Below are 16,951 nucleotides of genomic sequence, written 5' to 3'. Positions count from 1 at the left end.
CTGTTTGTCGATTCTGTACACTCTGCTGAAATACGTATCAAAGTGCGTCCATAAAAACAACTTCTCGTTGCAGTGATACAATTGCGAGATAATACAAAATTATATACTCAAAACAGAATGAAAGGTTTTGAGACTGGTACTAATCATGTGACTTTTCAGTCCTGCAGAATCGAGCCTGCAGTGTGCGCCAGGGTTAGCCTGCCGATAACAGAAAATATTGTGTACCGTTTCTGCGGTTATGAGCTATTGACAGGACAACGATTTCCAGCAGCTTGCTGACGTCAGCTACAGATTCGAAACGTCAATAAACAAAAGCCAAACAAAAGTATAGAAATGAAAACATGGGGCGCACACAGACTGACAAATATTTATTTTCGCTGTGGTTTACTTCATTCGGAATTCCAACGATAAAACGTCCTGACGAAGGTAACTGTTATACTTTGATTAATGAAAATCTGTCTAAAAATGCACACGATATTTTAAAACCATGCGTGATACTTCTCATGGTTTGAATAGGATTCCAGAAGAATCGAAAAGCATTTTAACCTACGTTACGTACACATAGTCATAATTAATAAGATAAAGGGAAATTTTTCGGGACCAACACTTCAGTCACCTGTCATAAGAGCACTGGACTTCCTCCTGGAAGGATATTTTCTGGCTCATCTAACCCCAGATTTGTAACAAGAAAACATCCATATTAACCATAGAAGGCACAAAACATTTCTATTATATCTATCGGCTAATTTAAGCAGTCGCCAGAGACACCTTATTAAATCTTCAGACTCACCGAACTAAGCGCATTAAACATCAAATTTCTTAATATAAAAGCTAATATGTCATAAGACAATTGGGAGCGGATGCCTTTTGGGAACTAATTAGTGCGAAATTACAATGAAATGAATACCCGTAGCTGCTTACAGTCCTTGATATAAGTTAACTGGGACAGTTGAAAATGAGAAAATGAGTGCCCCAACCGGGGCTTGAACACGGATCTCCTGCTTACATGGCAGACGCTCTATCCATCTTTTCCTTTTTTTAATATCATTTTGTTCGTTTTCATTCGTTGCATCCGTTCGTGGCGGACGTCGCAAGAGACCCGTTTCACTTCGTCGTTGATCCATTAACTCAGTTTTCTTATTACAGAGGGCAGCTAACCCTCCGACCACGGTGAGTTACACGCTGAGTCACCGAGGGCACAGAGGATACTACCACTGCAGGGTCTTATCTCTGGCACGCCTCCCGTGAGACCCATATTCGCAGCTTATTGTCCCGCACTATATTCATAGTGCCCCTGCCCATTATACTCAATACTCGCGGCTTCACTGGCGATTCCCGTAAGAGAACGGGCACTGTTGGTGCATCCGCATGAAGAAGATTATGGTCTAATGGCCGGTGAGCCTGAACTATATATATATATATATATATATATATATATATATATATATATATATATATATGAAGATGGTATCAATAAAAATCAACGAACTCAAAAAAGTGCTCAGTTCATCTCAGATTTCGGAATAATTGTCTCCGTAAAGTTTGAGGATATGGAAAAAAAGTGTGATTTCCAGGATTTAAACTCTCGAAATACAAATACATAGCATCAAAATTACCAATATTGCAACATCATAATCAGTAAGTCCCTACCGAGCGAGGTGGCGCAGTGGTTAGACACTGGACTCGCATTCGGGAGGACGACGGTTCAATCCCGCGTCCGGCCATCCTGATTTAGGTTTTCCGTGATTTCCCTAAATCGCTCCTGGCAAATGCCGGGATGGTTCCTTTCAAAGGGCACGGCCGACTTCCTTCCCCATCCTTCCCTAATCCGATGAGACCGATGACCTCGCTGTCTGGTCTCCTTCCCCAAACCAACCAACCAGTAAGTCCCTAGATGACCTTCTGGTGTTATCACTTTCTACTGTGCTCCTATCGTTCTACAGTTTCTTTACACATTGTGCCCCACCTCTATCTGGCACTTCATATATTTCCGAAACGAAACACGGTGTGATGAATATAATTGGACAGCGATGCACCTTTTCAGGGACTCGTGTGGTAGGGAGGAATGTACGACCCATAAATGTAAACAAACATCACTTTCTACACAAAATAACTTTTATTCAATGGCATAAGTATAGTTTCGTACGGAAATGAAGACTAGAGGACTCGCTTTCACTTCTCTGATTCTTATACCTTTTGAAATTTGTAAACTTTAAAGAGTGGCAATGGCGCCACAGCTTCTACTGTAATGCGCGAGGCAAGTGTTGCTCACAACAAGCTTCAAGACAGAGAAGGCAATCCGCATTACGGCATGAAGGCAGGAGCTACGGCACCGTAGCCATTGCTTAAAGTCTAAGTACTGCAGAAGGTGTAAGGTTTAGAGGTGTGAAACCAAGAAGGCCATCACTGATTGTGCAACTAGTTTTAAGGTTGGTAAAAAAAACCTACATATGCCATTTAAAGAAACTTAACTCTGTGTCGACAGTGATATTTGTTTACTTGTAGAGATCGTGAATCCTTTCCAATTGTCTGAGTCCCTGAGATACGACAGCCCCTACAAGGAATGTTAAGAAAGGTAGGAAGATAGCACAGCAACGGTGACAGGATACAAATTTCAGAATATCTCACCCGTCAGAATCAAATACACTCCTGGAAATGGAAAAAAGAACACATTGACACCGGTGTGTCAGACCCACCATACTTGCTCCGGACACTGCGAGAGGGCTGTACAAGCAATGATCACACGCACGGCACAGCGGACACGCCAGGAACCGCGGTGTTGACCGTCGAATGGCGCTAGCTGCGCAGCATTTGTGCACCGCCGCCGTCAGTGTCAGCCAGTTTGCCGTGGCATACGGAGCTCCATCGCAGTCTTTAACAGTGGTAGCATGCCGCGACAGCGTGGACGTGAACCGTATGTGCAGTTGACGGACTTTGAGCGAGGGCGTATAGTGGGCATGCGGGAGGCCGGGTGGACGTACCGCCGAATTGCTCAACACGTGGGGCGTGAGGTCTCCACAGTACATCGATGTTGTCGCCAGTGGTCGGCGGAAGGTGCACGTGCCCGTCGACCTGGGACCGGACCGCAGCGACGCACGGATGCACGCCAAGACCGTAGGATCCTACGCAGTGCCGTAGGGGACCGCACCGCCACTTCCCAGCAAATTAGGGACACTGTTACTCCTGGGGTATCGGCGAGGACCATGAAGCTGGGCTACGGTCCCGCACACCGTTAGGCCATCTTCCGCTCACGCCCCAACATCGTGCAGCCCGCCTCCAGTGGTGTCGCGACAGGCGTGAATGGAGGGACGAATGGAGACGACACGTCTTCAGCGATGAGAGTCGCTTCTGCCTTGGTGCCAATGATGGTCGTATGCGTGTTTGGCGCCATGCAGGTGAGCGCCACAATCAGGACTGCATACGACCGAGGCACACAGGGCCAACACCCGGCATCATGGTGTGGGGAGCGATCTCCTACACTGGCCGTACACCACTGGTGATCGTCGAGGGGACACTGAATAGTGCACGGTACATCCAAACCGTCATCGAACCCATCGTTCTACCATTCCTAGACCGGCAAGGGAACTTGCTGTTCCAACAGGACAACGCACGTCTGCATGTATCCCGTGCCACCCAACGTGCTCTAGAAGGTGTAAGTCAACTACCCTGGCCAGCAAGATCTCCGGATCTGTCCCCCATTGAGCATGTTTGGGACTGGATGAAGCGTCGTCTCACGCGGTCTGCACGTCCAGCACGAACGCTGGTCCAACTGAGGCGCCAGGTGGAAATGGCATGGCAAGCCGTTCCACAGGACTACATCCAGCATCTGTACGATCGTCTCCATGGGAGAATAGCAGCCTGTATTGCTGCGAAAGGTGGATATACACTGTACTAGTGCCGACATTGCGCATGCTCTGTTGCCTGTGTCTATGTGCCTGTGGTTCTGTCAGTGTGATTATGTGATGTATCTGACCCCAGGAATGTGTCAATAAAGTTTCCCCTTCCTGGGACAATGAATTCACGGTGTTCTTATTTCAATTTCCAGGAGTGTATTCGTTGATGAGGACGAAGATGTAAAGAACAAATGGAAAAAAAATTCAAAGGCATTGTTCAGTACGCCCTAGCAAAGTAAATTCCGATTAAGGATTTTCAGGGATAGGGATGATCCACCATGGCTCAATAGCCGTGTTAGAAAAGCGCTACGTGAACAAACAGCACTTGATCTCAGATTCAAGAGAAGTAAAAACCTGACCGACAAACAAAAGCCAAACGAAGCGTAACTGAGCCTCAGGAGAGCAGTGAGAGAAGCGTTCAATGATTTTGAAAGTAAGGCGACGTCAACCAACCGGAGTAAAAACCCTAATAGATTTTAGATGTACGTAAAACCAGTAAGTGAGTCAAAATCATCTATTCGTTTTCTCAGCGACCACACCGGCACGGAAACGGGAGATGAAAGAGAAAAGGCCGAAATACTGAATTCGGTCTTCCAAAGTTATTTCACGGCGTAAGATCGTAACACTGTGCCTCATTTCAATCGTCGTACCAACGTCTAAACGGCAGATATAGAGATAACCGATCGTGGAATTGAAAATCAGCTACAATCGCTTAGCAGTGGAAAGGCTTCAGGACCAGATGAGATACCGCTAAGATTTTATACAAATTTTGCGAAAGAACTCGCTCCCATTCTAGCTTGGGCAACGAAAGGTACCTAACGACTGGAAAAAGCGCTCGTCATACCCGTTTTTAAGAAACGACTTAAGGCAGATCTTCGCAATTATAGACCAGATTGACGTCAATCTGGAACGTGATTTATGCTAAAGAATTATAATGTTTTTGGAAAATGAACATTATCAACATCAATATGAATTTTGTAAACAGAGATTCTGCGAAACTCAGCTCGATCTGTTCCTCCATGAGATCCACAGGGCAGGGACAACGCCGCTCAGGTAGATGCCGTGTTCCTTGACTTCAGTAAGGCATTTGACACCCTCTCGCATTGCCGTTTATTGAAAAAAATACGAACTTACGTAGTACCGGAGCAGTCTTGCGATTAGATTCAAGACTTTCTTGCAGAGAGAACCCAACACGTCGTTTTTAACGGAATAAAATCGACAGATGTAAAGGCAATATCCGGAATACCACAGAGAAGTGTAAAAGGATCGTAGCTGTATACAGGGTGCTCCATTGATAGTAACCGGGCCAAATATCTCACGAAATAACCATCAAAAGGAAAAAACTGTAAAGAACGAAACTCGTCTAGCTAGAAGGGGAAACCAGATGGCGCTATGGTTGGCCCGCTAGATGGCGCTGCCATTGGTCAAACGGATATCAACTGCGTTTTTTTAATAGGAACCCCAATTTTTTATTACATATTCGTGTAGTACGTAAAGAAATACGAATATTTCAGTTGAACCACTTTTTTTCGCTTTGTGATACATGGCGCTATAATAGTCACAAACGTATAAGTACGTGGTATCACGTAACATTCCGCCAGTGCGGACGGTATTTGCTTCGTGATACATTACCTGTGTTAAAATGGACCGTTTACCAATTGCCGAAAAGGTCAATTGATAATAAGCAAAACATGGTGGGTAATCAGGTAAAGAGAGGTCACATGGTCTCTTTCAGTATGACCGTAGAAAAAGTCTCAGTTTGAGCACTACTCATGATAATTACCTGAAAACTCAATGGAACGAAATAAATAGTTGGTTAAAAAAAGCGACGTAAGGCGATTGCTGGGATAATTCCTAGTATTTGGCATATAAGGCAGAATGCGCTCTGACACACACAGAAACAAACTTTTCAACAGCTCAAAAAGAGCCGGCCAGCCGTAGATTCCAGCGACGTCCACTCTTTTTAGCAAGCGACTGGGCATTGTTCTCATTCACTATTTTGCTTTGACTCAGAAATAAGCAATTGGCTACACCTCTCTGGAGGAGGTTAGGAAGGTTGACACTACACTGCATTACAACCCAAGAGTATCTGTGACTCAACAATAAACTCGTATCCTTGCTAAGATTTATAATCTGCAGAGATATTGAGGGAGACAGAGGGGATATAGAGAGGATGGTGATTGACAGCATAGATACAGTCGCACCCAGCGTATTCTCTTACAAAAGGAATACAAACACAAAGAAAAATGTTTAGTGCAGACTATGCGGATAACAAATTGGAATCATTACACAAAATATAATTGGCCAAGTGCAAGTACAAGTATAAATAGTTTATCGACTCAGGAATCGAGAATTTCGAAGACACTTGCATGTTATCGATATGATTACCAGCAAGATATTGGTACCGGGAATCCCAGGACTTCCAACATGTTTTAAATTTTGGTTTCAAATTTAAATTTTTGTATAATTCGGCATTTGTTATTGTAGTTTCGCATTCATTTTATTATGCATTGATTTATGTTAACATACTATGCTAATTAGCAGCACCAATTATTTAAACTTTTTGACCAATCGGTATTAAATAATGAATTTATTGAATCAAAGTTTAAATATCAATGAGAATAATGTTTTGAAATTCAATGCCCTCTGGCACCATTTAAGATTTTAAATTATATTAAAAAAGTACTGTAACTATGATAAATATTGTCCAATAGATACGGACGTCTGATATTTAATTTTATACCTTAATGAATTTCGAAATTTAGTCTATGGAAAGGAAGCATTTTACTAATAAATATTTCCCAAAAGCGGTACCCAAAACGTATAACTGCAGTTTTTGTACCTTTAAGGCGAGATTGATAAGGCATTTACATAACCAGAGTGTCTACGGCGTTCTCTTCACTCATAATCAGATTGTAGTCACATGCGGGCGTACTAGTCCGTATAAAAATGAAAAATTAAACTAAAATGATTACTAAAGTATCAAATACGAATCATAGTTCTAAGAATGAATAGTGGGATATTGTATGTCAAAAACCGTATAGGCTTGATGAATAATTTAGGAGTATCGAAATACTGGGGTAAAAAACGGTATCTTTCGATTCCATTGACTTAGCAGCTTAAATTTTTCACATTGCCTTAGAATACATTCACCTTAGTATGCGACAAAAATTTCTAGTTATTACGTCTATCTGTTCCTGAGGAAAAGGGATCTTAACAGACTGACATATGGAAACCAAATAACAAGAAAATTCTTTTCATATGATAGTTAAAAATTAACGATTTCCCGAATTTGTCTTTACTACTCGAAATCCTGCTTCTTTCCAAATTTCCTGAATGTAGGTCAACAGAAACTAATGAGTAAGTTTGAGAGTATCTAAATATATAACATAAATGTCCGTATCCTTTTATTTCACAAAATCTTAAATTTTTCATACCGCCAAAGATATACCGCTTAGTACGTGAGATGGATTTCAACATGGTGCCTATATCCATGGGTCTTGACAGACAGACAGTAGGATAACATATGACAAAATTCTCCACTTTTTCGTGTGATTTGAATTAACTATTTTGATGCTTTCCATCACTTGTTTTGTGATAATTTGTTTCTTGCTAAATTTCATGATTCTAAGTCGGCAGGAAGTACCTTACATGCTTGATGAGTGAGTTTGCGAGTATCAGAATGTGTGAGATACATAAGCAAATCTTTTGATTTCGGTGACTTAGAAGCTCATGTGTTTTACACGACAAAGAGACCGTAGACCTTGGTACGTGACATAAATTTCATCTTGATACGTCTATCCATTCCTAATAAAAAGTGGTCTTAAGACACGGAAAGACGCAGTGAGATAACAAATGACACAAACATTTTTTCGTTTGAGATGAGTACAAATTAACAATTTACATGTTTTTCCTTTACTTTTAATGTGAAACCTAGCTTGTTGCCGAATTTAATAATTGTAGATAAACGGGAAGTCCCCTTATGACGAGTGAGTTTGCGAGTGAGAAAATATGTAACATTAATCACCGTATCTTTCGATTGCATTGACTTAGACGCTTAACTTTTCACCACCACTAAGCGCCGGCAGGCATTAGTATAGCACATAAACTTCAGCTTGATTCGTCTCCCCATTCCAGAGAATATGGGGTCTTAACACATGGACACACTGACCCTAGAGTGACAGATTAACAATTTTCCGATTTTTTCCCAAGTGAAACCTAACTTCTCACCAAATTTCACGACAGTAAGTAAATGAACAATGACCTATATATTTTGGTGTATAGTTTCGTGAGTACCGAAGAATGTGACAGCAACAGCCGTATCTTCTGATTACATTGACTTAGAAGCTTAAATGTTTTACACCCTCAAGAGACCATAGACGTCAGCATGTAATATATCAATTTGATAAGTATATGGGTTCCTGTACAAGGCGTCTTAACTGACAGACAGACACAGTCGGATAACAAATGACATTTCTTTTGCCTGTGTTATAGTTACAAGTTAGTAACTTTTGGATTTATTCCTTCACCTGTACTGTGAAACCCTACGTCTTCCAAATTTCGTGATTCTTGGTCAAAGAGATTATCCTATACTTTCTGATGACTAGGTTTGTGAGTATCGAAACATATGATATAAACGACAGTGTCTTTTGATTTAGTGGACATAAAAGCTTAAAGTTTTTCCACGGAAGATAGATCGTGGGCCTCAATTTCTGACATATTTCAGCTTGATAAATGTACACGTTCGTGGAAAATAGGTTTCATTTCTAGCGATTGAGACATGGAACTCTATTGAAAGTTGACTTGTACAGCCGCGTTTCACGGAATCTTCGTCACTTATAAAGTGTCACACCTAGTAGGCGCTAGGTGTAAATTAAGTGTGGAGATTAGTTTGATAGCAATTATTTACATGAAGTGCTACGGTTTTTATTTAAATGGCAAACAGTAGGTGTTACGGTACACCTGAAATATTTACACGTGGATGACCGGAAGGCCGTGTCCTATTTACCTGTACCCTTGGACTTGGGGTATATTCTACCCTAACCTCGCACGCGTGCTGCAAGAATAGCTTTATCTGTTACCCTACACAATAGCGCCACTACCTCTGCATCAATTGGTTGTTAATTGTTCTGACAGGCAATTGTTTTCTTTGAGTAACGACAAATTGTACTAATTTGATTAAGGGCTGGGGCAGAATATATCCCAATTTATAGGTTGTGTTCTGACTTTCGAAATGGTCTACTTTCCTTTCAGATGATTATGGATTTTGGTCGCTGTAGGATGATCAGCCAAAGTTTTGTGATCGAATGGATGCTATACACTCTGCTGAAAGTGACTTTAGTGAGAAAGACGGTAATTTAGAAAGAGATTCGGTATGTGCTTTTGTTGTCGATACAAAAACTGAAGTTGATGACAGTGAAAGTGCTGCTGAAAGGCCTGCAGAGGAAATGCGCGTTACTCTGAATCTAGAGCATGAAACACCAATAAAAAATACCGAACGTGTACTTTATTGTTGACCGTAAATGGTGTAAGAAAGGATCGTTGACAAACATACGAACAAGAAAACATAATATCATTGCACATTTGCCGAGGGTAGTTGATGCAGTGGAAAGGCTTCCGCTATGCAGTGCAGGGAGAGGAGCCTAGGTACTAATTTTCATACATGAAATACTAATAGAGGTAGTGGTGCATAGTAACAGTAGGCTGCTAGGAGTGAGAGTCGAATTAAATCACCCAAACCAAATTCAATATCAAGAATTAAATTTTGAAGAACTGAAAGCATTTAAAGGAATTTCATACTTTTCACCCATATTTAAATCACACAACGAAAGTTTAGAAGCAATATTTGCAACAAATGTTAGAGGGCGGGAGATACTCAAGTGTATAATGTCCTTGAAGTGCGTAAGTATAATGTTAACTTCCCTTCGTTTCGATCATGCCAATACTCGGGCTGCAAGGAAAAAAATTGATTGAACAGTACACATTTCATATATATTCCGAAATTTCTGGGATCTGCCAAAAACGTATCCATTCGACCAATATTCATGCACAAATGAATTTCTCGTTGAATTTAGAGGAATATATGAATGTACATGAAAGTAACTATGTTATTATAATTATGATTCTCAGTGATCCACTAACACACTATTTTTAAAGAGTAAATATATAACAGAAAAGGTAGCGATGGAGAGATAACTAAAGCAGGAAAACCTCAGGACATTCCAACTCAGGACCTACTCAGGCTCTGCAAATCTACTGCAGGAACTAACCATAACATTACTCCCGAAACCTGCTTTTCGTCCATCACCCTAATGATGGAGCTGCAAAAAAGGGATCTACCTTATGTAGGTATGTCCAAGAGAAACGAGCGAGAAATTCCAAAAGTTTCTACCTTTAGCAAAGAAAAAATAACAATAATGTCACTCGTGTATGAAAGGAACAAAGCTATAATTTCGATTTTCTCTATTCACAATGCACCGCAAGTATCCCAAGAAACTAAAAGTCCGGAAATCATTTATTTTATAGTAGCACCAAGGACGAAGTTTATTCTTATTACTTTTATAGAACTGCCAATTTCAAGGTAGTACACGATAATTTGGTTATTTTTCTCTGGGTGAGCATGATAGAGCAGACTTTTACGACCTCCATCCATTCTTAGGTCTGATTGATATACTTTTATTACATCTTTGTCCTTGTTTATTTTTAGAACTTGAGACATTTGTCATAGCTGTCGGCTTCATTCTGCGACTCATATTTTGACTACAGTTTCCATAACGGATATTTTGAGACAACTTGACTGACTGTGAGAGGGGAGAGCAATAATGTCTCTGTTTCGCTGTAAATGATTTGAATATGAGTACTTCGTTTACTGCGTATCCGATTCTCTTGTCTGTTTCTTATAAGTAGTATGGAAACATTACTGAAGTAACATAAACATTTTGCTGGCCCTTCATCAAAAATCATTTAATTCTTTCTCCAATCTCAGTGTTTCCTAATCAGATGCTCTTGATGATTCAACTTTAGGTTTCGAAACAGGATGTACTAATAAAGGATTATTGAACAGCTGCTGCGGTTTTGTTCAACAAGAACACATCCTTACCTCTCCGGATGCCATCAATGTAATGTATGTTGCTGATATACGTAAGATGTCCCAAATGTCGTCGTTGGAACGACAAGAAAACAAAACAGAGGTTTTTTGTATGTTCTATACGGTATGTAGATATAATTTCTAAAACGAAATTGTGTCATGAATCCCTGAATTTCGTTTAAGGAAATGGGAACAATTTTAGTAACATAGTGGTTCCTTTCAATGATAATTTATGCATTTTACTCATTGTTTGAGATTCTTAATGTTGCTTTGGCCAACGATTATTTTTTGTCTTCCTATTCTGCATTCCCTTAGGCTAGGATAAATTGCATTGAAGGTCTTATCAAAGTATCAATATGCTTTTAGTACGGCTTACATTGACTACAGTTAAATAATGTAATCCTAGTCTTCAGCACTGTCAACATTTACTTTCAAGATCCTTAAATTGACAAATACTAGATACGTATTAGACAAAAGTGCTGTTTTTTAATGACTGGTTAGAAAATACCCCACATCCCAGGTTATGTGGCACAATAAATATAGCCCAGGTAACGAGTTAAAAGAGACGAAGTATTTACGCACTTGATAATGAGCTACCGCTTGAGAATGGTGCAGAAAGCCGAATTCGCGAACATAGTGAACGAATGAATGTTTAACAGTCGAGGCGGAAAAAGTTGTCTGTTATGAAATTTTACAGGACAGTGGGCGAAAGTAAGCAGAATACAGTCCGCGTATATGTCCAAACACTGAGCAGTGCTGTTATCTACCAACTTGTGCGTCCTGGCAAAGATTTTGTTGGAAACTGAAAACGTCGTTTGTTGCGGTCATATAGTTGCAAGCCTATTGGTAGTCAGAATTAATATATGTTTGCACACTTCCTGATTTGTTACAATTGGCTTTATTTATTATGAAATCGGTACATATAGAGTTTAATTCTCCAGAATACAACCTTTTGAGTCGTTAATTGCTGTCATCAAACTCCGTCGAACGGGGTTGATCATTTTTGCGTCTCCGGCTAACAATGCATTCTTTTGTGTGTAACAAATAGCTCCCAGGCAGGTCTTATACAAATAAACAGGATTTCTTCTAATTCCTCAATATCGTTGCTGTTGGGCCCTCTGAATTGTATGCAACTTGTATATTCACAACGGATTATTATGTTCCGCATCCCATCATCTGTAACGTGATCACTATGAAAGTGCTGGCTATTTTTATAATAGATATGCAGTATGTTCCACCCATGAGAGGCGTGAATCCTTTATCGTTCTTATGAATTCTGATTGGTGCTTAACAAGAGAAAGCTCATCGTTAAAGCCTTGTGTAATAGCGCTTGTGGAATACTTCGCCTGGCAAAATTAACTACAATCTCCATGAGAATCGAAAGCTGTATCACCTCAGATGACAACGAGTTTTCTGGATGAAACGTTTGCCTAAATCGAACACTGAGGGCTGTAAGAGATTTGGCAGGCCAGACTTACTCGTTCAGATAACTTTATATACGTAAGGCAATAAAGAAGAGGTGTCCAGTAGGCTCTGTTTTGGTACCTAGCCTTAGTGGTAGTAAAATGACAGTGGCGTCAGTGGCAATTAACTCTAAAGCTTATGCAGAAAGTCTGTTTCTGATCATGATCGGGCGATATAGAGTACAGAAAGAAGAGAGGGGCAGCTTGCTGTGGAAATACCTCACAAATGGTCTGTGGAAAGTATATTAAAGATTTCTGCTCATGAAATGATCCCTATACTACTATCTGTGATGAGAAATTTTAAGATTATAATCGGACTGAGGGACCACTTGGATTGGACAAGCCTTCACTTTCTAGGGATTATTTTAGACGAAAATGTGAGCACCATAACCGCAACCATAAATCAAATTATTGAAAATATAGCCAAAATTTCCTTTATACGACCTTCGCAATTAATCAGATTACATCACGAGTACATTCTCAGTGACATCGTAACAAAGATAGTGTTTCGGCTCATAAACTGAAGATGAAACTGTCGCGACGAAAACACAGATGGATCATGGTACGATTTAGAGAGGCGTACCTTAAAATATTTTAGTAATATGGCCAATTGACTGTAAATTAGAAACGAATTGAAGATAGTGGCAGGAAACGTGGAATAGCAGCGATAGTCGAATACGTATTTACGAAGTATTTCTCAGCCTCGAGGAAATATCATTGTTGGGATATATGTTTCTTTCGTGGGTTTTCCACTATATATGGTCACTGCTTATACGCTACGTGCCTGAAAGGATTATACAACGAAACAATGATGTAGGTTATTGTGGACAGCTTTCATCGCAAGAGCTTATCATAATGGAATGTACGATGAACAGATACGTAACAGATGGAGAAAGGTTCATGTTGAGAGAGTGAAGCATACGTAACGTAGCCAGGGATAGAACATTGTGCTGAACAAAACAAGATTGAAGGTGTCATTTCACTGGTTAGAATTGTCTCTCTGAGATGCAGTGGACGTTGAAAGATGAGCAGTCTGGGGAAGGAAGACAGGAGCCGAAAGGAATATCAACGAGATAACCAAACACTCACACGAGGACGTCTAAGAATTCTGTGGGTGTGTATGGGATCTCACACGAGCAGGACAAATGAAATACCGTAATGATATACTGTAAAAATAATTGTGATACACTAAACTGAACAATATAAAGAAGATTAAAGTACGTTAACATACTTAACAATGGGCATGGTTTACAGATATTTACGGAGGTGTTTCAAGAATATGGAAAGCAGAGAGTGCTTCTCTGGTCTGGTACTCCAAGAAATTAGCTGATATAACTAAATATTGGTCTGTAAATTGCTGAAGTCACCTGTAACATCACGTGGAGGACGTAATGCATAGGATATGTTGAAAATTGAGTGTCAGTACAAGGTTGCTCTTGCTTTACAAGTTTTTGCATACCATAATCTGACTTTAAATTTTGAGAAAAATTTTATTATGATCATTGTGTTACTAGAAATTAAGTATTAGATACCACTTGCTAATGTAGATTACAATATTTCTTGAGTGTCAGAGAACAACTAACTGATTATGAGGTTGTCTGGAACAGCTTAGCGTGATCACTCTTGATGAAGGCGTATGAGTCTGCTGATACTAGGACGCATTAGACATTAAAAGTTTAGTTAGAAATTAGTTGTAGTTTCAAAGTTATGTCATACAAAAAATATAAAGTGATTTAGATCAGGAATATCAAACAATGGAAACTCCAGGTAGGAATAGCCGGAATTTATGGACTACTGGTCTATGATCAGCTAACCTTCCAGCCTAGTGAATTTAGTGAAATCATTCCTTCTTTGAGCCTTGAAACTTTTATATCGTACAACTTCAGCAGACAGATCTTCGTTCAGTTTGTCGAAGACATTTACTGCTTTGATTTCAGCCCTTTAGTACGAATCACAAAGTCGTGGATCCCGAGTTGAAAACCAGCCACTGCTTCAAATTGGAATAAAACTCATCAGCAATGGCGTTCTATGACTTGCGTTATGAAGAGACATTCTTTTTCTGTCGACAGCGGAGGAGCGGACTGAATGATGGGTAAACAATTTGTGATTTTCAACAGTGAATTCGCTGTTAGTAGCTGAAATTTATTCCAAAACTGAATTAATCTTTCTCGTTTCTTATTCTTATTGTAATCCTATATTCAAGAGTCATTCAGTCTTATATTTCTTCTCCAACTACTGCTTTCCAGTCTCCCAGATTATTAGGTTATCACATCCCTCAGTACACTGGGGTATCGGTTCAATACCTTTTTATTTTTCTCTGCCTATTCATCTTAAATTGGCCAAGACAAATGTGCTGGTATCAAACGGAATATGACTGGAGGAAGAAATTTATGAGGCTATACATTTGTAGCATAGCATCTCAGTGAATCACAGAGACAATGGAACGTTTTTGGAGATGTAGTGCTACAGAAGAATGTTGTACATTAGGTGTAACAATCAGGTTTGTGGAGGTCTCTGCAGAATCGGTGATGACAGGAACATACGGGAAACACTGACAAGGAAATGGGACAGCATATTAGATCATGGTTAAGACGTCAGGGAATAACTTCCATGGTACTGGAGGAAGCTCCTAGAGGGCAAGAGACAGATGCTAGACGAAGACAGTGACTGAAATACATCCATCATATAAATGCGGACGTAGGGGGATTAAGAGGCTGGCGCAAGAGAGAAAATCATGGAGTGCCACGTCGAATCAGTTAGAGGAGTGATGACTCAAAAACAAAAACAAAAAAAATTCAAACCTTATATACACTCCTGGAAATGGAAAAAAGAACACATTGACACTGGTGTGTCAGACCCACCATACTTGCTCCGGACACTGCGAGAGGGCTGTACAAGCAATGATCACACGCACGGCACAGCGGACACACCAGGAACCGCGGTGTTGGCCGTCGAATGGCGCTAGCTGCGCAGCATTTGTGCACCGCCGCCGTCAGTGTCAGCCAGTTTGCCGTGGCATACGGAGCTCCATCGCAGCCTTTAACACTGGTAGCATGCCGCGACAGCGTGGACGTGAACCGTATGTGCAGTTGACGGACTTTGAGCGAGGGCGTATAGTGGGCATGCGGGAGGCCGGGTGGACGTACCGCCGAATTGCTCAACACGTGGGGCGTGAGGTCTCCACAGTACATCGATGTTGTCGCCAGTGGTCGGCGGAAGGTGCACGTGCCCGTCGACCTGGGACCGGACCGCAGCGACGCACGGATGCACGCCAAGACCGTAGGATCCTACGCAGTGCCGTAGGGGACCGCACCGCCACTTCCCAGCAAATTAGGGACACTGTTGCTCCTGGGGTATCGGCGAGGACCATTCGCAACCGTCTCCATGAAGCTGGGCTACGGTCCCGCACACCGTTAGGCCGTCTTCCGCTCACGCCCCAACATCGTGCAGCCCGCCTCCAGTGGTGTCGCGACAGGCGTGAATGGAGGGACGAATGGAGACGTGTCGTCTTCAGCGATGAGAGTCGCTTCTGCCTTGGTGCCAATGATGGTCGTATGCGTGTTTGGCGCCGTGCAGGTGAGCGCCACAATCAGGACTGCATACGACCGAGGCACACAGGGCCACCACCCGGCATCATGGTTTGGGGAGCGATCTCCTACACTGGCCGTACACCACTGGTGATCGTCGAGGGGACACTGAATAGTGCACGGTACATCCAAACCGTCATCGAACCCATCGTTCTACCATTCCTAGACCGGCAAGGGAACTTGCTGTTCCAACAGGACAATGCACGTCCGCATGTATCCCGTGCCACCCAACGTGCTCTAGAAGGTGTAAGTCAACTACCCTGGCCAGCAAGATCTCCGGATCTGTCCCCCATTGAGCATGTTTGGGACTGGATGAAGCGTCGTCTCACGCGGTCTGCACGTCCAGCACGAACGCTGGTCCATCTGAGGCGCCAGGTGGAAATGGCATGGCAAGCCGTTCCACAGGACTACATCCAGCATCTGTACGATCGTCTCCATGGGAGAATAGCAGCCTGCATTGCTGCGAAAGGTGGATATACACTGTACTAGTGCCGACATTGTGCATGCTCTGTTGCCCGTGTCTATGTGGCTGTGGTTCTGTCAGTGTGATCATGTGATGTATCTGACCCCAGGAGTGTGTCAATAAAGTTTCCCCTTCCTGGGACAATGAATTCACGGTGTTCTTATTTCGATTTCCAGGAGTGTAAAATGGGAAGAATGCGAAAAAAGTCTTCCAGTATTTAGTTGTAGTATTCGTCATGGAATCATGAAACCTTAAAGAAGAAAATATCGAGCCCAGTGTAAGATATTGTGTGTATTACGTTGTTCCTATTTTCGTAAATTAAGAGTCCTCATCACTAAAAAGTTGTTTTTACAGCGATCAACTGACTAAACAAAAGACAATCTAAGTCCTAAATAAATTTCAGCCATTAATATGCAGCTGTTCTTGTGCTTTGAGATAATGTGAAATTCGTGTTAGTG

The 16,951-nt window shown here is 41.5% G+C and overlaps 1 protein-coding gene across 1 annotated transcript in view; it reads left to right on the top strand.

Moving 5' to 3' along the window:
* Window positions 1-16,951, top strand: part of LOC126252175 (uncharacterized) — a 436,577-nt gene that overhangs the window by 387,979 nt on the left and 31,647 nt on the right. The gene's annotated exons all lie outside the window — the stretch shown is intronic.

This window comes from Schistocerca nitens, chromosome 4 (genome assembly GCF_023898315.1).
Source record: "Schistocerca nitens isolate TAMUIC-IGC-003100 chromosome 4, iqSchNite1.1, whole genome shotgun sequence".
NCBI classification, from domain to species: Eukaryota; Metazoa; Arthropoda; class Insecta; order Orthoptera; family Acrididae; genus Schistocerca; species Schistocerca nitens.
This window is presented reverse-complemented; position numbering and strand designations above follow the sequence as displayed.